Source organism: Rhagoletis zephyria, unplaced genomic scaffold, assembly GCF_001687245.7.
Source record: "Rhagoletis zephyria isolate East Lansing unplaced genomic scaffold, Rhagoletis_zephyria_1.1 Rzeph_scaffold_00311, whole genome shotgun sequence".
NCBI classification, from domain to species: Eukaryota; Metazoa; Arthropoda; class Insecta; order Diptera; family Tephritidae; genus Rhagoletis; species Rhagoletis zephyria.
Genome location: NW_016157395.1, coordinates 142,311 through 163,092, shown reverse-complemented (window position 1 = coordinate 163,092; position 20,782 = coordinate 142,311). Strand labels below are relative to the sequence as shown.

General features: G+C 39.2%; 1 protein-coding gene across 2 annotated transcripts in view; it reads left to right on the top strand.

Annotated features, from left to right (window-relative positions):
* The first annotated feature begins 15,014 nt into the window (after window positions 1-15,014).
* Window positions 15,015-20,782, top strand: part of LOC108358890 (uncharacterized) — a 117,880-nt gene continuing 112,112 nt past the window's right edge. Inside the window, exon 1 of one of the 2 annotated variants that reach the window (XR_001846844.1) lies at window positions 15,015-15,232. The gene's annotated coding sequence lies outside the window, so the exon portion shown is untranslated. The remainder of the gene's footprint in view (window positions 15,233-20,782) is intronic. The other variant, XR_001846846.1, reaches the window with a different exon arrangement.

Below are 20,782 nucleotides of genomic sequence, written 5' to 3'. Positions count from 1 at the left end.
CATAGCGCCGTGTGTGTGTGTGTGTTCGAAGTAAATACACGAAAATAGTGTGTTTTATTTGGTGGGGGTTAGTGGGACCTCCGCTGGGCTCTAGATCGGCTGAGTTCTGGTTGAAAAATATGCATTTTCAGTTGTAGTTTTACATGCACTTTTTAAAGTGTAGTTAACGGAACACAGCTGTTTTTAAATTGTTGAGCTTCACTAGTTTGCAATTTTTTAAAAGATTTTGATCCAGTTTTGAAGAGTAACGGGAAAAAATTTCCTCTGCTATATTTCTGTCTCTTTTAAATGAGTGGTAGCAGTGCAAATTTACAATTTGGTTACAAGTCTAGTACAAATTTAATATACATATGCACCTAAAAGGACGGTTGTAGAACAAAACTAGATAAATACATGAATGTATATATTTTGGATTACATCTTCCCTTAACAGATTTTGTACAACATACATATGTATGAATTTAAGTGGAAAAACTGAAATAAAAAATCGTAATTTTTGGAGAAAAAGCGTCATTGGTCTAAAATAACGTCAAAATGATGACGAAATCGTCTATTCGGCAACGCCGTCTGTTGCTGTTGATCACTTCAATAACAGCATCCAACAAGCTGCTTGGAGATCAACACCCTTCTAAGCCAATCACAGTGTACAAGAATCTCTTCTCTTGTAAAAGAAGAACTGACCAAGAAACGCCAGGCTAAAAAGAAGTGGCAGCGGACTAGACATCCCGAAGACAAAAGAACTCGTGCAAAAAAAAAACGAAAATCCCAACTTCATCATTATCTCAGCAATCAGTTTGCTACCCATAGCCTCTAAAATTCTGGAGACTCTTTTTCTCAAAAGATTGATGCTAGTAATAGAACAAAGAAAGATTATCCCTAATTACCAATTCGGTTTCAGGAAAAACACAGCACAATCGAACAAGTTCACAAGCTTGTAAATTGCATTCACACTGCATTCGAACACAAAAAATATTGTACAGCTGCATTCCAGGATTGAGATATTCAAGCTTTCGATCGAGTATGGCATGACAGCTTACTTTACAAAATAAAGAGTACCCTCCCGATAAACTATTATAGCTTTATCGAGTCCTATCTCAAACCTGGATTTTTCTTCGTTAATCAAGGCGAAGAGCAGTCTGAACTCTACGAAAGTTCAGCTGGTGTACCTCAATGCAGTTTGATGGGTCCCATCCCTTACCTGCTATACACAGTTGATTTACCAGCATCCGAAGAAGCAATTGTTGGCACATTTGCAGACGGCACTGCAATTCCCGCAATGGACACCCTTCCCCAACTCGCTTCGCTTAAACTCCAAAATGGCCTAAACAAAAAACACAATGGCTGAAATATTGGCGAATTAAGCCAAATGAGACAAATTCTGTCCAGGTTACGTTCTCCCTTAAACGTAAAGCCTGCCTGCCCGTAAAACTCAATAACGTGGATATTCCACAGCGTGATGCGACAAAATACTTAGGCATGCACCTCGACAGCAAGCTTACTTGGAAAACTCATATTTTCACTAAACGCAAAGCACTGGGAATGAAGCTCAGAAATTTACATTGGTTACTGAACCCGAAGATTCAATCTCACTCGAGAGTAAGCTCTTACTCTATTCATCTGTTTTAAAACCAGTATGGACATACGGAATACAATTATGGGGCTCTGCAGCAAGCTCCAATATAGAAATACTGCAAAGATTCCAATCAAAAACCCTTAGAATGACGCTCCGCTCTATGTCACAAACAACAAAATACACCGTGACATGAAAATCCCTAGAGCTGCTTCCGAAATTAAAAACACGCCTTGGCGCAACAACAAAAGTTTATGATCACCGAAATCCTCTTATTTCTACACTCACTTCTCATGCAGTGTCATTCCAGCGACTTAAAAAAACTCAATATTAGATCCCTAATAACATTGAATACCTGCGAATAGAAGATCCTTTTCGTCCACAACTTCCAGCTTGACACCCTCTCAAACCTGCCCCCCAAAGACACTGCAGCCGACCGCTCGTTGGCGCAGAAAATATTCTTGTTGATGCCAAGGTGCCATCCACCATCTCGCTTCTCGTAGGTGGAATAGAGCTTTCTCTTACCACCCTTAGGAATACAGAGGAGATGGATATTTCCACACGCCTCCAGTTATTCCAGATATGACGCCATCTTCTCTGCTTCGATCCAGTACCACCAGGGTAATTGATACCGCCTGCTTAGCGATTTCGCTGAATAGGGCATGTGCACTGCCATTCCTAAACCCTTTACCGTGGGAGCTTTCTCCGCCTTAGATCTCTCTTGGCACCAGCAGAGGGCACGCTCGCGTCTCCTTTTGTCGGATAATTTTCTTCCGCTAAAGGTCACACAGCACCCCTGCGGCCCACTCCAGCGTTTCAGAATGTTTTTCAAATAGCTGAAAAGCATCCTGACCGCCATAGCGTCCCAAAATTTTGGTAGCCATGCGCCATTCCCCACAAGCCCTGCCCCAAAAGCATTTACGTGCGTCTGCTTCGACGCGCTCTTACAACCCGAACGACTGTCCGTTAATTGCCCTCAGAGAAAAAGTCGATAGAACGAGGCTCGGATTCTACCACCAGCACCTGCCTCCCATTGTCGGCTCATTTCCACCAACTTCTGCAGCTCGGGAGGGGTGAACCCTCTTCGTGACACATGTAGCTTGATGCAAGACGTAGTGGATCATTCTTTGCATTCATAAGTGTCACTACGGTTAAATCATCTCTGGAATATAAGAGTTTATACTTTGTCTAACCAATACAGCCCTTCTTACCTTTTTGTCTGCGCTGTGAACCTCGCTAGGTATTTGTGACTTAAATCCTGAGACCTTATTACCCGAGGCTATCCATGATTCTTGGACTAAGGCCCCATCGTAGCCTCCTCCTTCTACGGTGAGGAGCAGCTCGGCTGAAGGAAATTTACATTTGTAGAGGTTTATCTGCCATTTTTCCAATCCTTTCGTATAAAACGTTGCCGTCTTGTTAATTTGGAGAATGTAGTCCTGTGCACCCCCGACTTTTTTTACCTTGACGACATGTAACACCCTCCGATCATCCGTCGGTACCTCGATTCTCTCCATTCTGCTCCGTCAAATGTGGCATGGGTGAGTTTGAGTCGGCTTCCATTCTCGAGAAGAGAGTTTCCAGTAGTGGCATTTCAAACACCATCCACCGCTCTTGTGAATTTGGCCACCGGATTGCTTCGGTCAATAAGTGCCACGATCAGGTGTCTTCTGGCAATCTTACTGGCCGCCTCCACCTCAGCCTCGACGTTTTGGGTTTTTCGCCGTCGCATCTGACGTCAGGCTTTATAGCCTTGCCCTTGTGCTTCGGCCTTTTCGAAGGTATCACGGTATCGCTCTCCAAGGAGCGCTGTCTTTTCATCACGGCCTCCGAGGAACAAAACCTTTCCCTTTTCGCGAAGTGAGCTCGCGCGTTTTCCATTTCGGACTTGGCCCAAGCTAGTCGTTCTTCCTCCTCCTTCGTTAGACTTGACTTGCGGCTAAGTCTATCATGAATCTTAAGGGTTGCCTTGTCGCGCGCTTTCGCCGTCATCCCCTCGCTAGGTTTTTTCGTTGCCTCTGAAGAAGCACCTTCGGGTTTTGCCAAGACCGTAGAAGGACGTCCTCGTTGTAAACGCTGACTACACTTTCGAGGTCCGAGTCTTGAGGAACTTCGGCACCTCTGTGTTTTGATTGTTGGTTAGCAGTAGCAGTGCTGCTGCTGCTCCTATCGATAGTATCGATAGTTTTTGACTATCGAAAACATCGATGGTTTTGTAAGCACTATCGATAGTTTTCACTCATACATAAATTATTCCTTAATAGGCGGCATACACGGTGCGTCTGACTCGCGAGTCGGTTGGGATGTATTTGTGAAAACANAAAACATCGATGGTTTTGTAAGCACTATCGATAGTTTTCACTCATACATAAATTATTCCTTAATAGGCGGCATACACGGTGCGTCTGACTCGCGAGTCGGTTGGGATGTATTTGTGAAAACAAAATTTGTGTTAGTTACACCGACATGACTCCTGGAATGACTCTGAATGATTCAACTGTGTGTAGTCGAAGGCGAGTCAACACGTACATAAATGACTCGCGAGTCAGACGCACCGTGTATGCCGCCTATATAACAGTAAAAGCCGGCGGTACCTGCTTCTTCTTCTTCTTCTTATTTGGCGCTGTAACCGCCTAAGCGATTTTGGCCGAGTCCAAAACAGCACGCCAGTCATTTCTCTTCTGTGCTAACTGACGCCAATTGAAAATGCCAAGTGAAGCCAAGTCCTTCTCCACCTGGTCTTTCCAACGCAGAGGAGGCCTTCCTCTTCCTCTGTTCCCAGCATCGCGGCCCGCGTTGAATATTTTCAGAGCAGGAGCGTTTCTGTCCATCCGAACGACATGGCCAAGCCAGCGGAGCCGCTGAATTTTAATTCGCTGCACTATGTCTATATCGTTGTAAAGCTCATACAGCTCATCGTTAAATCGTCTGCGATATTCGCCATCACCAACGCGTAAAGGTCCGTAAATCTTTCGCAGAATCTTTCTCTCGAAAACTCCAAGAGCCGCCTCATCAGATGCTTTCATTGTCCATGCTTCCGCGCCATACACCAGCACAGGCATGATGAGTGACTTATAGAGTGTGATCTTTGTACGACGAGAGAGGACTTTACTTCTCAATTGCCTACTCAGCCCAAAGTAGCACTTGTTGGCAAGAGTGATTCTCCGTTGGATTTCAAGGCTGACATTATTATTGGTGTTAATGCTGGTTCCCAAATAAACGAAGTCGTCTACTTTTTCAAACTTGTAACTGTTAACAGTGACGTGGGTGCCAAGACGCGTATGCTCTGACTGTTTGTGTGCTGACAGGAGATACTTCGTTTTGTCCTCGTTCACCACCAGACCCATTCGCTTTGCTTCTCTATCCAATCCCGAGAAGGCAGAACAGACGTAGCCCTTGTTTTTACCGATAATATCGATGTCGTCGGCATACGCCAGCAATTGTACGCTCTTATAAAGTATTGTGCCTGAGCGGTTCAGTTCTGCGGCTCTTATTATCTTCTCCAACATAAGATTAAAGAAATCACACGAAAGGGAGTCCCCTTGTCTGAAACCTCGTTTGGTATCAAACGGCTCGGAGAGGTCCTTCCCTATTCTGACGGAGCTGGTGGTATTGCTCAACGTCATTTTACACAGCCGTATTAGTTTCGCGGGGATACCAAATTCAGACATCGCGGCATAAAGGCAACTTCTCTTCGTGCTGTCGAAAGCGGCTTTGAAATCGACAAATAGATGGTGTGTGTCGATCCTATTCTCGCGGGTCTTTTCCAAGATTTGGCGTATTGTGAATACCTGATCTATGGTGGATTTTCCAGGCCTAAAGCCACACTGATAAGGTCCAATCAGCTCGTTGACGGTGGGCTTCAGTCTTTCGCACAATACGCTCGATAAGACCTTGTAACCTATGCTTAGAAGGCTAATTCCGCGGTAGTTGGCGCGTATGGCGGGGTCGCCTTTCTTGTGGATTGGGCAGAGCACACTTAAATTCCAGTCGTCGGGCATGCGTTCATCTGACCATATTCTGCATACGAGCTGATGCATGCACCTCATCAGCTCCTCGCCGCCGTACTTGAATAGCTCGGCTGGCAGGCCGTCAGCTCCAGCAGCTTTGTTGTTTTTCAGCCGCGTAATCGCTATTCGTACCTCGTCATAGTCAGGCGGTGGGACAGCTACTCCATCATCATCGACTGGGGACTCGGGTTCGTCTTCCTCACTACTTTCAGCGCTGCTACCATTCAGTAGGTTATAAAAGTGTTCCCTCCACAATTTAAGTATATTCTGGACATCGGTCACTAGGTCGCCATTGTTGTTCTTACAGGAGTTCGCCCCGGTCTTGAAACCTTCCGTAAGTCGCCTAACCCTCTGGTAGAATTTTCGGGCGTTCTTCCTGTCGGCCAGCATCTCAAGCTCTTCGCACTCACGTATTTCGGCCTCTCTCTTCTTATTGCGGCAAATACGTCTCGCTTCCTTCTTCAGTTCCCTATAACGGTCCCACATGGCTCGCGTTGCGCCCGATCGCAGCGTGGCCCTGTAGGCGGCATCTTTTTTCTCTGCGGCTTCTTGACATTCCTCATCGTACCAGTTGTTCTTTCGGGCTCGCTGAAATCCAACTACTTCTTCGGCGGCGGTACTTAATGATCGGGAAATGTGGTTCCACTGCTCGCGTACGTCGGATTGTTGAAGAGTGCTCTCAGAGAGCAGGTGTGTGAGTCGAGTGGCGAATAAATTGGCCGTCTGTTGTGATTGCAGCTTTTCGACGTTAAGCTTTCCTTGCATTGTTGGGCGCACATTTTTTGCTGCACAGAGGCGGGTGCGTATCTTGGCTACAACAAGATAGTGGTCCGAGTCGATGTTTGGCCCTCGGAGTGTACGTACGTCCAAAACGCTTGAAGCATGCCTTCCGTCTATCACAACATGATCGATTTGGTTTCTCGTTTTTCGATCTGGAGACAGCCATGTAGCTTGGTGGATGTTCTTATGCTGGAACCTAGTACTACATATTACCATATTTCGGGCCCCGGCGAAGTCGATCAGCCTCAGTCCGTTATCGGACGTTTCGTCGTGGAGGCTGAATTTTCCGACAGTGGCGCCAAAGATCCCTTCCTTGCCCACCTTGGCATTAAAATCGCCAAGCACGATTTTGACATCGTGTCGGGGGCAGCGCTCATATGTACGTTCCAAGCGCTCATAGAAGAGATCCTTGGACGCCTCATCCTTCTCTTCCGTCGGGGCATGGGCGCAGATGAGCGAGATGTTGAAGAATCTAGCTTTGATGCGGATTGTGGCTAGACGTTCGTCCACCGGGGTGAACGCCAGTACTCGGCGACGGAGTCTCTCTCCTACCACGAATCCAACACCGAATTTGCGCTCCTTTACGTGGCAACTGTAGTAGACGTCGCAAGGCTTCACGCTTACTTTACCTTGCCCCGTCCATCGCATTTCTTGGATGGCGGTGATGTCAGCCTTTGTCTTCCCGAGGACATCAACCAGCCGGGCAGAGGCACCTTCCCCATTAAGGGTCCGGATATTCCAGGTGCATACCCTTAAATCATAGTCCTTTATACGTTTGCCGTGGTCGTCATCAGAAAAAGGGGGTCTCATCCGAGGCTGTTTGGAATTTTTCATTGGGCGGGGTTTTAACGTGGCGGGACCCAAACCCAGCGCACGCGAAGTTTTACGCCTTCTCACTTTAGCTCGCTCCCAAACGGGTGTTTGGTTGCTACCCAGAGGATACGTGGCGGTACCTGCTTTATCTTGTGATAAAAATCGTTGATAAACTTTTGTTCCTTAACAAAAATATGCACATATTTTAGCAATTATGACCTCTTTTCAGTAAATGTTGTTATATTTAATTCTTGGACGTTTTTATTCAAAACTATCGATAGTACTACCGATAGTGACGACATTTTCGATAGTACCGATACTATCGATAGTTGTGACTATCGAAACTATCGATTGCCACGACCATAGATAGTTTTCCAGATCTATTTCTCAGCAAGAGTGTGGCCGCTGGTGACACGGCTTGCGAGCTCGTCGTACTCGCCGGTGGTAGCAGCCACTACACTAGTGTCTCTACACCAATCAGTGCTCTTGTTTTAACGACCACAATCACTACGCGATGGTCATTGAGCTGTGTTGCCAAGAGGTAGGTACTTCATGTAGTAGTTTTATGCTTCTCTGATGTAATGCAGTGTTGGAGTAAATGGTTCTGCCCTAGGACATCACAATGTTAATTGGAACCCACATTTTTTATATGCGTTTCGGTTAATTTTAGAGTACTTTTGACCCTTAGGGGGTATTCTTTATATGCGTGCATGGAGTAGTCCGACTTTTAGGCTAGTGTTCCGGACTGCTTTTATAAAAGCATGTACATATTAGGGATGCTAAGAATATTTAAATTCGCATTCGCTTATGCGAAGAATGCGCATCATTTTAAGCATTTGCATTGACATTAACATTCGATTGAAAAATGCCCGCCCCTACGCCACAATCCATTTTGAACCGTACGTAAAAATGGGTACTTTGAAGTGTTCAGTAAAAATAGGCTGCTTCCGAAGTTTTTCTTGAAGAGAAGTGAAAGACAAATAAAGTCAGATTTTTCGCGAACGCTTGACTCGTTGAAACAGTATAGGATACGTCCACGCCCGTACGTACGTTTTTTCTACAGTTTAAGTTCCCGAAACCTCAGGGCGCTCTTGCAGCACTTTCTTTAATAAAGAGACCAATCGGTGGCAGATGACGAATGACATTCAATGCTTCCGCTGGACATGATCTGATCGTCCCAGTAAGGGTAATGTAGGCTGACCTTTTAACCCGGACTAACACTGTGCATATATAGTTCATCTCTACGGCTTTCCACCGTATGCAATAATTGGGCGAATCTCCACTTTGTACAATGTACATCCATAGCTTAAAATCAGGTCGTAAGCCCCCACTCTTACCTGGCACTTTCTTGCAGGCCTTACTCGGTGATATACGTTCATTTTCCAGTTTAATTTCGATTTCACTCTCAAATACTTAGCGTAAGGGGAAAGAGAAAGAGTATGCCCATTTAAGGAAGGTATTTTAAAATGAGGAATATTTTTCCTTGTAGTGAATATAGTAATTCGGTTTGTGTGGGTGAGGAAAAATCATTTTGGGATTTGACTACCTCATATGTTAGTATTGCTTTATTAAAATTCAGGTAAGTAGTTGAGCTACTCATCAAGTGTAACTTTCTGTAGCGAATTCTACCGATTGAAAATGATTCCAACGCCACAGTCATAGTTGCCAACTTAGTGCTTTAAGCACTAGATTAAGTGCTTTTTGAAAATTAAAACGCCAAAAAAATGGTTTAGTGCCTAGTGCCCTTTTTAGTGCTTTTTTCTGAACTAAAATTTCTGAATTTACAAGAATCTACAAATTTAAATGCACTAACATGCTAACCATGATTGACAAAAAGATGAAGTTTCAAACCCACGTTCTTGCGTTCTTGTTAAATTGTATTCGCGTTGAAAATGCTAGCACGCACATAAGTTAAGTATTTTTTTTTTTTTTTTCTTGATTATTGATTGATTACACAGTTCGAAAAATTTTAACTTTTTTGGCCACCTGAGTACATCGGTTTTTGTAGATTCTTCAGTGCTGAATACAAATCTAGTTGCAGAATTTCTATACCAAGTCAGAATTTTGGGATATCCTAGCCTCTAAGTGTAAAAACACGGTTTTTCGCAATATTTGAGGTTATATTATAAAACAACAAATTTTTTCGCACATTTCTACTTAGGGTATCATTAAGTATTACTCTTCCCCTTTAAAACTCAATTTCGTTTGTTGCGATTCGATTGTTCCTTCTCCAGATGTACAAGTTTTAATGTGCAGTACTTCGGTATTACTTCGCAAGCATGAATGTGTATTTATTTATACATGGAAATATTGTTTATTTTTTTACTTTTGTTTACCACAAACTGTTATGAAAAAGAGTATCCTTTGATTAAAAAAAAATTTAGTGCTGGCCACAGTATATAATTAACAGTTATCTATCTAATAGAGTTTTGTTCTACAACACAAACAAAGGCAAGATGAGCTGCAGATTCTATAGAGAAGTACCCCAAATTCCCGTCCCATGTCTACTTTTGCGGATCAAAGCTGACGATGGTGTATTACGTCTACCCATGCCAAAAGGAGTTAAAATAAGGTTATACCCTGTGGCATCGCTTTGATTGTCGTGGCTAAAAACATAAATACAAGCGTCCAAAATAGTCAACGACTGGCTTACAATTAAAGGGCTGAATTTAGGAATCGATGAAACAGAAAATGTACTTATAACGAGTAGGAAGAAAAAAAAAGAAACCGCAACCTTGAATGCAAACGGGTATGTCTTTGATACAATACCAAGAGCGAGGGATATTAACGATTAAGAGTGCAACGATTGATGCAAAGTTCATTTGGCCAAAAACTAACAAAAAGCCAAATATTTAAGGACCAGCACGCCTTTAACTTAAATTTCTAAAAACAGAAACTAACTAAAAAAAAAAAAACAAAAACCAAAATAACCACGGATCAAGTCTAAATAGCAGCCCTTGATTGTGATTGGGTTGGCATCACGATTGAGATAAATAGATATTGCGCCCATCGCGGTACCGCACATCCACTCTTTGTGAATTTGTTAGAATCACCTGTGTGCGTGACGTCATCTTGGTGCAATTGTTGATTGAGGAAAACGAAATAACGATTTAACTGGGTACGGTTTAGTTATTTGCCCAATGATTTCGGGATATTGTGTCCGAATGGGTGACCCAATCCAAAACATTTTACACACACTTGTAGTCAAGGGTCTACACTTTATTGTAAAAGGGCACTTTGTAATTTGCTCTCACTAATTTATCATTATGAAAAATGCACTTTTTTTGTGAATTTCGGAGTGAATTCTACGCAAACATACTGAGGATGGCGTAGCCGGAGTTATATGCCCAATAAATGTTGAATACCTTTGGCAATAGAAAGGTGTTCTGCACAAAAAGACTGTTTATCGAGTTTACGTTTGCGGTGTCAAAATGCTAATTATAGATGGTTCCGAGGGATCAAGTGTGACTTTTTACAAAAAGTGAACTGTGCTCTTTCTAGCGGGTTAGATATCAAGACCCACGCCACCTCCCCTCCGCCCACTAACCCAAAAACATTGGGAAAATAACTCAACATTTCCAATTTAACNGATTAAGTGCTTTTTGAAAATTAAAACGCCAAAAAAATGGTTTAGTGCCTAGTGCCCTTTTTAGTGCTTTTTTCTGAACTAAAATTTCTGAATTTACAAGAATCTACAAATTTAAATGCACTAACATGCTAACCATGATTGACNACACAATTATTGAAACATTACAAGGCAAAATGAAGTCTGCAGTGGCAAATCGTAAGAGTGAAAACAAAAGGCAAGCGTGCGATATAAGTACGTTTTTTTCTGTGCATATCTACACATGTATATATAACTATATGTATTTTTCCAACATCCGGCATGTGCTGAAAATCGTGCTTACCTAAAGGGCTACATGGCCAAAATCATTGCTACGTGTTCCTATTTAATTAAATTTTGTATATTTATTAATTCCTGCAAAATTGGACCATTTAATATTGATATTAACACATTATTCCGCATTGTTTACATATTTTCCTATGCGTTTTGGCATTTCTCTCTCCCAATTGCACCAAGATGATGATAAGCAAAAATTACGCTCAAAAATCCTCTCTCATGTGCACAATCTTGAAATCTATCAATCTTGGATTGGCATATGAAAAAAGTGAAAAAAGCAACAACCGTTTATAAGGCGAACTTAACGCAGCGCGTAGACCACTGGCTGTGTAAACTGGGGTCGCTGTGTCGAATCCCAGTGAAGAAGTCTGATGAGGAGATGTGGTTATCCCCGAAATAGCAGCTATAACTTCTACCATTTATAAAGTTTTCCTTCCACAACAATTTTTCTATAAAACGGCCCAAGATCAATAAAAATAGTTTAATTTAAAAATTCACATTGAGTCGGTAAATAAAAAAGCGGGAAAAATTCAAGGCGCGTTAGCTAGAATGATAACAAAAGTAGGCGGTTCAAGTAGTGATGAAACGATACGAGTAAATACAAGTACATACCCAATACTTTTCGTTCGATACCAAGTAATTTTGGTATCGATACTTTTGAACCAAGTACTGAGTACCATGGCGAATTTTCTTTCAGAATTTTTTCCTCCACTAATATAAATCGCCAAGTGTTTTATGGCTGTTTAAATGCCAGCGACCTTTAAATATTGAAGATGTTAATTTTTTCCCTGAAACCAGTATGAAATGAACTTTTTAACAGATATTTTTGCTGTTCTTGCATCAGAGAATCCATTACTATGGTCGCTATTACTTATTTACTATTAACTTATTTTAAAGCAGCTTGAAATGCTTATTAGATTCTTGCGACAAAGGAAATGGATTCCTTGATGTACGAACAGCAAAAATATGGATTTAAAAATTTTTAAGAACTTCATTGCGTACTGGTTTCAGGCCAAAAAAAAGGAAAAAGTTTCAACCATCTATTTTTGAAAGACATGTTAAAGGTCAAGGTAATTATTCTACCATACCAGACTTTTTTTCCTGAATTCCCTACCTCAAAAGCTTTAAAACACAGTTACATTTATTTGGCTATCTCTTCTCGTTTGATTTTGCCTCTTTTTTTCAAAAATAGAACACTGTGCGGCGTATACACGGCCCAAAGTACAGAGTAAGTTTATTGTTCTTCGCTCTGAAAATATTATCGGACAATATTAAAGGTGGTGGAGACTAGCTCTGTTATTGGAAAAAGATGCAAAGGAGATAAGAGTAAGGTGAAAAGCATGGATGACAAAAAAATAGTTATCTTAGAAAAAACTAAAATGTTCAACTTAGCCCAGCCCAGAAATTTCGTACGGAAATTAAAGCTTTTAAGTCACTCAAGTCAAATCAAAATGCACTTCCCGAACCCCCGAAATTCAACATCAAACATGAATATGGGCACTGAGTACCCAACTCACGGTTCTAAGGTTAAACGAGATTAACTTCTTGTAAACTTTTTCAAGGTATTATCTCTGTAAAATACCATTCATCATTAAACTTATAGTTTTGATATGTTATGTTGTTTTATTTATTTTCAGTACGTATATTATTAACTTTTATTATTCGGAGTTTAGGATTCGCCGAGGATGGTTAATTTACTACTTAAAAAAATTAAATTTAATCGTTTCATCCCTAGGTCAACAAAAGTTACTGAATCAATTATAATATACGCGGCCCCCGTAAGCAAAAGTCCTATGCTAAGCTTGTAAGCCCTGTCTTTTGTCTTAGCGCTCTCCGCGTATGCAGCGCTTTCCGGACCAGGGATGCCGTTTGGATCTAAATAGATCCAATTGGATACATTTTTAGACGAATTTTTGCGGGATACTTATTTTTTCCGGTCAGTATAAAAGTGGATACTTTTTAAATAGGCCAAAATTTTATATTTCCTATAAAGTTTTTTTCGTTCAAAAATCGATTTTCATTAAAGATGGTAGAAAGCATATGAAGCATATGAAAACATATGAAGAGATCTCACCAAAATAGGTATAAGCGCAGTTGCTTTAATTAGCTTAAAAGGATGCTTTAAGCAAGATCTTAATATACATACATATCGTCGTTTAAAGTACAAAACCGCGTATCAACATAATGCAAAACCGCGTATGTGACGTTGCATAAATTATTTTCTAGAGAGTAAAAACACTTATATTTCAAAATGGTTCTCTTTTTTATAAAGCAATCGCATTTCTGGCTAGTATATTTCAGGACGAAGCCAAGAGCTTGTGTGAGCAAATCCAATTTTTGGCAGCAAATGTCAGTTACGCGGTTTTGCAGAATGAAGATACGCGGTTTTGTACTTTAAACGACGATATATGTAAAGTAAATTATACTCTTTCTGTAGTAATCTCTTTCATATCACATATTTTCATTTGTTAATTTAAAAAGAAAGAAGATTTCAATGTAGTTTAAAAAACTAAATTTGATTTATTTAAGGAAACTTTTATGAATTTTACTGAAAAGACTTTAAATACACTCTAAAAATTTTGTTTATTTGCGCATATTGAGAGAGGTAACCAGTTTCCTCTTTGATGTATGCAAATTTGCAAGCCGTGTCATAAAATTAATCATTGCCTGTTTACTTTTACACATAAAATCTTTAAAATAAAGTAATGTTTATTATTAGTAGGAAATGTATTTGTAGTTTGAAAATTTTTGCAATTTTAAACATTCTACATATGTGTATTTATGTATATATTTTAAAGATCTCAAGTTCAAAATCAAATACTGAACATCCTATACGTATATTTATACAGATCCTTGTTGAAAAATAGATACTTTTCAGTAGTAGTTTTACCTGCTCTTTTTAGAGTGTACTTGCTATTTATTATATTTACTTTGCAAAATACTTATGCACAAAAAATGTACTTTATAAATTGAAATTACAAGCTTGATTTTATGCACATGTATTCCAAGTCCTTAGCATGGGTTAAATTATGTCTTTTTCATGAAAATGTTTGGTTTTCTTACAAGTTATGAGATGTATATATAAAAAAAGAAAATTGGATACATTTGGATACACTTTTGGCTTGGTCAGGGATACATTTTCTTGAGACGGCGCGGCAACACTGTTCCGGACAGCTTCGCATTATGCAGCGTAACGAAATATGACGACCCGAACAAAAGGCAGAGCCCTCTAAAACATCGACATCGTGGCCGAACGCCAAACAAGTCTCTCACAATGGCAGCAACGCTCAGCCGCGTCTTCTTCTGCGCGCATGGGGAAGTTGATTTTTATATGACTCAATTACTTAGTGGCCACGGCTGCTTTCGACCGTACCTGCACTATTATGGTGATGATGACTCGATGGCATATGATACATGTGATAATGTGCCGGAAAGTGCTGAACATCCACTTTTCGTTTGCCCACCGTTTTCGCTTGAAAGAGAGAGATTAATATGAACATTGACTCAAGAGGGCCTGAGTACAGATAATATTATTGAATATACATACATATGAATGTATATTAAACGATAAAAAGTCTGGGCGCATTGAAGAATCTAAGTAGAGAAATAATGACAAAGCTTAAAATCAGAGAGCATTGTTATTGCCTTGGAGAGTTGAGAAAATTACGGTGGTTACAGAGACATTCTGCACAGAGACTAAAAACTTTCGGAAAAGGTAGCAAGGGGTTCATATTTGTAATTACGATGTTTTAAATGAAGTTGTTGAAAGATAATCATTAAGCGGTCCGTAAATGCTGAAAGTGTACATTTTTTTAATTTTCTTATTTGTGTGAATGTGCGTACGTACTCATTATTACCTGTTGCAAGTACGTTACCACACCATTCCGATAAACATACATATATCTATATGAATGTACACACTTACTTTTCACATACACTTATACAAGCTATGTATAAAGTATATATATGCACCTCTTTATTTACGATTATAGTTAGTTCGAACTTAATTGTTGACTTTATCTTACATTGAAGCTCGCCGCAAATTCGAATGTGTATAGTCAAAGCGTGAAAATGAGATAGAACAGCCCCTCTGTCCACGCAGCATCTGTACAAAATTAAGCAATTAAACTAAATCAGTAACACACTGGTCAGAAAACAGGTAAAAGGAAAAGCAAGCATGCCTCGTATATTCAACCAATTATTCATCCAGGGAGCCACTGAGTCGGCGCAACCTTGTGTATGCGTGCTTACAAGTGGGTTTGTGTAAGTGTGTGTGTGCGTTTGTATCCCTGTAGTAAAAACTCAAACCAGTTAGAAAAATAACAGTTTATTAACTGGTATGAGCTAAAGCGATGGATACCAATGCGACAACTTTGAACAACTTATGCGATCAGCGACATCTGCTTTTGAATTTCTTAAAGTCACGAATAAAACGAAATTACAAGTATGAAAATCTAATTGCACTTGAAAAAAAAAACTTTATAAAGAAACCTTGCTCCTTTTTTAATTTAATGAAATTAAAAAAAAAGTCAAGTTCAAAAATTACAATAAAAACTTAAACAAAAATACATTAACTCGACTGCATTGCGACTGTTATGCATAGGCAGACAACTGTATCGTAGGACATCGCCATGTTAAAAATACCAGTAGCTAACATTGAAAACGGATAGAATGTGAACTAGTTGGGCTGAAACGCAGACTGGTAGCATTCTAGCTCACAACTAGTAGCATTCCCTGCAGGGTACGGCTTCGATGGTGTGTGTGTGTGCCTCGGCACATCATAATAACAGCAGTGAGTATGGCGAAGAGCCCTGCAGGAAAACCATTAATTGATGACTAAATTCACTGGTCAACATTGGCATTATCTACTCTGTCGAGCAGATAATCTGCAGCAAAATTTACAGACAGTCTGGCAAAGTACTAGTTCCTTCCTACAAATTTCGGAACTGTCTCTGAACCAATGTTTCCATTTTGGTGCTTTTAGAGCTAGATTTAGCTCTTTATTTTTCTATTTAGCTCCGAAACCCGGTTTTTAGCTCCTAGCTCTTTTTCAAATTTATGTAGCACTTTTTTAGCTCCAGGAAGTTTAGTTGCATTTGGTATACAGGGTGTACCAGAAGTAACCTGCCAAACTTGAGGAGAAGGTAGGGGGGGGGGGTGAGCTCCCTGATAAGCAAACAATTTTCAGGTAAAAGTGTCATCGTTTTTGAAATATTTAAATTTTTTTGAATTAAAAGAAACGTGCCTTATCATGTTTTTTCCTTAGCTGCATCTACAAACAAGGCTATACTTAGTAAATTTTTTATGTAAAATACTTCCAGACAGTTGCTTCTCCATATTCAAATGCAATGTAGTAAAAATATATTAAGGAACCATTATAAAATTAGGACTATATTGGGATTTTTAACTTTTTGCTATTTTCTTCCCCAACTTTGACTATCTCGGGTGAAAAAAATGTACTGAGCTATACCTTTACATTACATGAAAATATTCCTAATTTAATAAAGATTTCAGAAAGGTGCCACTCCTATTGTTTCGAATAGAAAGAAAAGTTATAGCCGCTTTTGTGGGTAAAAGACTGAGACACGCTAGAATGTATTTAATAGATTTAAATTTCAGTNGTATTTAATAGATTTAAATTGAATTTGCTCTTGTTACCGTCAAATGACATGCTAAATAGTACAAAGGTACATTATTACCTGCTCCTGACATTATTTTATGTTACTTACCGGGATTCGGACTAGAGTCAATAATAAGGGCTATATCTATCAATATTTTTTGTTAAGGATGGGTTCACGTGAAATAAAACATACATGAGTTGTTAGCAGAAAAATTTATTCATTTATTGATAAAATAAGCTCAAATTGGCGACCTTCTACTCTAATACAAGCTCGGTACCTTTTAAGAAAAGAGGCTTTTAGAGATCTTAAACTCAATTGGGCTATCTCAGCAGCTCCATTTATTTGTTCCTGCGAATGCTCTTCGTTTTGAATTATTTTTGAATAAATTTTGTCCTTAAGACAGCCCCAGTAGAAAAAATCGAATGGATTCAGGTCTGGCGATCGAGCAGGCCACGTGATCGGCCCGTATCGTTCAATCCATCGGCGAGGATAAGTTTCGTCTAAATGAGCTCTTACTTCGCGCTCGTAGTGAGCAGGGCACCCGTCATTTTGCAGCCATAGTCTTCGCCGGAGGTTTAAGGGTACATCTTCTAAAATAGTTGAAAGCCGTTCCTGAAGGAACTCTAAATAACTGAGAGAGTTGGGCGTTGGCGGCAGTTCCACAGGTCCTAATATCTGACAATTAAAATTACCGCACCATAAATTTATTTTGTACCGGTACTGCGAACGATCTTCTCTCATTTCGTGAGGATTGTCTATCTGCCAACTGTGAAGGTTATGTAAATTAAAATAACCATCACGTTTGCATGATGATTCATCGCTCCAAATTATTTTATTACAAAAGTTGGGGTCTGATTCATGCATTCGCAACATTTCACGGCAAAATCTAACCCTCGACAGGTAATCTCTTTCTTGTAGAGCCTGAACACGTTGAATGTGGTAGGGATGAAATCGATGGTCTTTTAAAGCTTTGTGAACTGTAGTTTTTGGTATTCCCGTCCGTCTTTCAATCATTCTCACTGAAGTCGATGGACCTAGTTCCATTTCCTCTAACACAACTTCAACATCTACCGCGGCGCCTTCCAGGTATGTGACCTAAAAAAAGTTAAAAATGATAGTTAAAAGAAGAATGGCTTCAAACAAGAAAGGTGTAAAAGTTACTTACCTTCAGATATTTCTCTATGGGAGCGGGGGAATACTTCACGACCCGGATGCCGACGATTTGGGTATCGCTCTGCATAGAGACTTTGAGCAGCTCTGGCATTACAACAAGCTTCACCGTAAATTAGGTGAATTTCCGTATATTCATGCGACGTATACTGTGTGTTCTCTGTCATAGTATTAATAACACAATGTTCGAAGGATCCAATTTCACAAAGTCCACTTTCATTATTTCCGGTAAGTAACAAAATAATGTCAGGAGCAAGTAATAATGTACCTTTGTACTATTTAGCATGTCATTGGTCGGTAACAATACCAACTTAAATTTAAATCTATTTAATACATTCTAGCGTGTCTCAGTCCTTTACCCACACAAGCGGCTATACCTTTTTTTTCTATTCGAAACAGTAAGAGTGGCACCTTTCTGAAATCTTTATTAAATTAGAAATTTTTTTATGTAATGTAAAGTTATAGCCCAGTACATTTTTTTTTCACCAGAGATAGTCAAATTTGGAAAAGAAAATATCAAAAATTTAAAAATCGCAATATAGTCTTAATTTTATAATGGTTCCTTAATATATTTTAACTACATTGCATTTGAGTATGGAGAAGCAACTATCTGAAAGTATTTTACGTAAAAAATTTACTAAGTAAAGCCTTGTTTGTAGATGCAGTTAAAGAAAATACATGAAAAGGCACGATTTTTCTTTAATTCAAATAAATTGACNAACTACATTGCATTTGAGTATGGAGAAGCAACTATCTGAAAGTATTTTACGTAAAAAATTTACTAAGTAAAGCCTTGTTTGTAGATGCAGTTAAAGAAAATACATGAAAAGGCACGATTTTTCTTTAATTCAAATAAATTGACATATTTCAAAAACGGTGACACTTTTACCTGAAAAATTTTTGCTTATCAGGGAGCTCACCACCCCACCTGCCTTCTCCACAAGTTTGGCAGGTTACTTCTGGGACACCCTGTATATAAGCCAAAACTTAAGCGTTGATAATGTGGAAAATTTCGAGATGCCGTGTATCCACCATAAACTCTTTGATTTAGGTTAAAGAATTCAAAAATTAATTAAAAGAAAATCATTTTTCTGATAGCGCGGATTTTGTTTTACCTTACTAATTTTACCTTTAAGGAGAGTTGCAAGTAAAACTTTCCAGAAAAATGTTGCGATAAAATTATTCAATTCAAATATCTGAAATTACAGACTTTAAAAGTTTGTAAAGTATTTTTAGTTCACTGTTATAAGTGCTGTGGCAACGAATTTGAAATAATGCACCTTGTTTTGGTTTGAAAAGATTTTTTCAGCACTTTAACTTATAAAATTCGTTGTTTTTATTAAAATTGCCGAAAATGTAAAAACAACCTTACGTCAATAAATGCTCAACCTTAACAAAAATATGTACATAGCTCTTCATTTTAGCTACGATTAGTATTATTTAGCTCTTTTTAGCTCTTTTTTTCGACCGTTTTAGCTCCAAACGAAATTTTTCACTGGCAACACCGCTCTGAACTACTGCAAAACGGCTGCAGAGCGAGACAGTTGATACCTGCGGTGTGCTAGCTGCGCTGTCGTAAAAGGTTTTGCCCTTTAGCATGCGAAAGATGAGAAATATGTACATGCACAAATTTTCACTTCTCGTACAATACGAGAAAAGCTCCGCCCAAAGACCTCCGACTCTAGCATCGTTGATCGCGAGTTCAAACCGTCGTGGAGCCTCAGGGTGTGATTTTCAGATTTAACAAATATAAATTGTAGCTTGCCATTTAAAAATTTAAGAGAAAATTATGAAATTAAATATAAATAAAATAAATACAACTTAAATTAAATGAAAACTATAAAAGAAAAGAAAAAACCAAAAAAATAAAAAATCTAATCTTAAAAAATTTTAATCATAGACAAGTGAAGAAGTGTAAGTTCATGCGAAGCCGGATTTTATATACCCGGCGCAAGTATCAACTATCGTCGTTCCAAGTTTCTTTAAACTACCTAAAAGTCTATAACAGTCTTATTTATTGTTAAAAGATTGTTGTAAGTATTAACTTGGAGTAAATGAATGTCCTCAGCTATTGAAATTTAGGAGTTTTCGTATATCCTACAATTACCGTTATACGGGAAGCCGGTGCAATTTTAGTCCGATTTGAATAATTTTCTACGAATTGCACCGAGTTTGGTAGAAATTGATAAATCGGTTACCGAGATAGACATTTTTGGTCATAAGTGGGTGGAGCCACGCCCACAATCAAAATATTTATAATAATCTAATTTTATGCTTAATGGTCATTGAAATAATCGATTTTGAGTCAATTAGCTTCAGTAGTTACTGATTTAGTTTTCGTGTTTGTGTAAATTACCGTTTTATGGGAGGTGGTCGTGGCTATTGCCCTATTTCAAAGATTTTCAACAACTTTCTTAGCTGGATCCTAAGCAAGGCTCCTACCGAGCTTGGTAAGGATTGGTGAAGCGGCTACTAAGATACAGAATTTCATCATAAGTGAGCGGGGTTACGCCCCTTTTCGAAAATTTCGTAATAATATTATTTTGCACAAAAATTCTAGTTCACATACTGATTTCGAACAATTTGGATCCAATATTTACTGAAATATTATAGTTTTTGCATTTTTCGAAAATGCCGTTATATGATAAGGGGACGGGTTACAGTCCGATTTCGTCAATTTTCACTAGCAACCTATCTTTGATAAAGCGCAACTCATATACCAAATTTCGTTGAGATATCTCAATTTTTGCTCGAGTTATCGTGTACATGGACAGACGGACGGACGGACAGACAGACTGGCTTAATCGACTTCTCTTTTCATTCTGATCATTTATGTATACATTTGTCTATCTATCTCGATTCCTTTAGCCTGTTACAAACAACCGTTACGCGAACAAAGTTATAATACCCTGTGCACA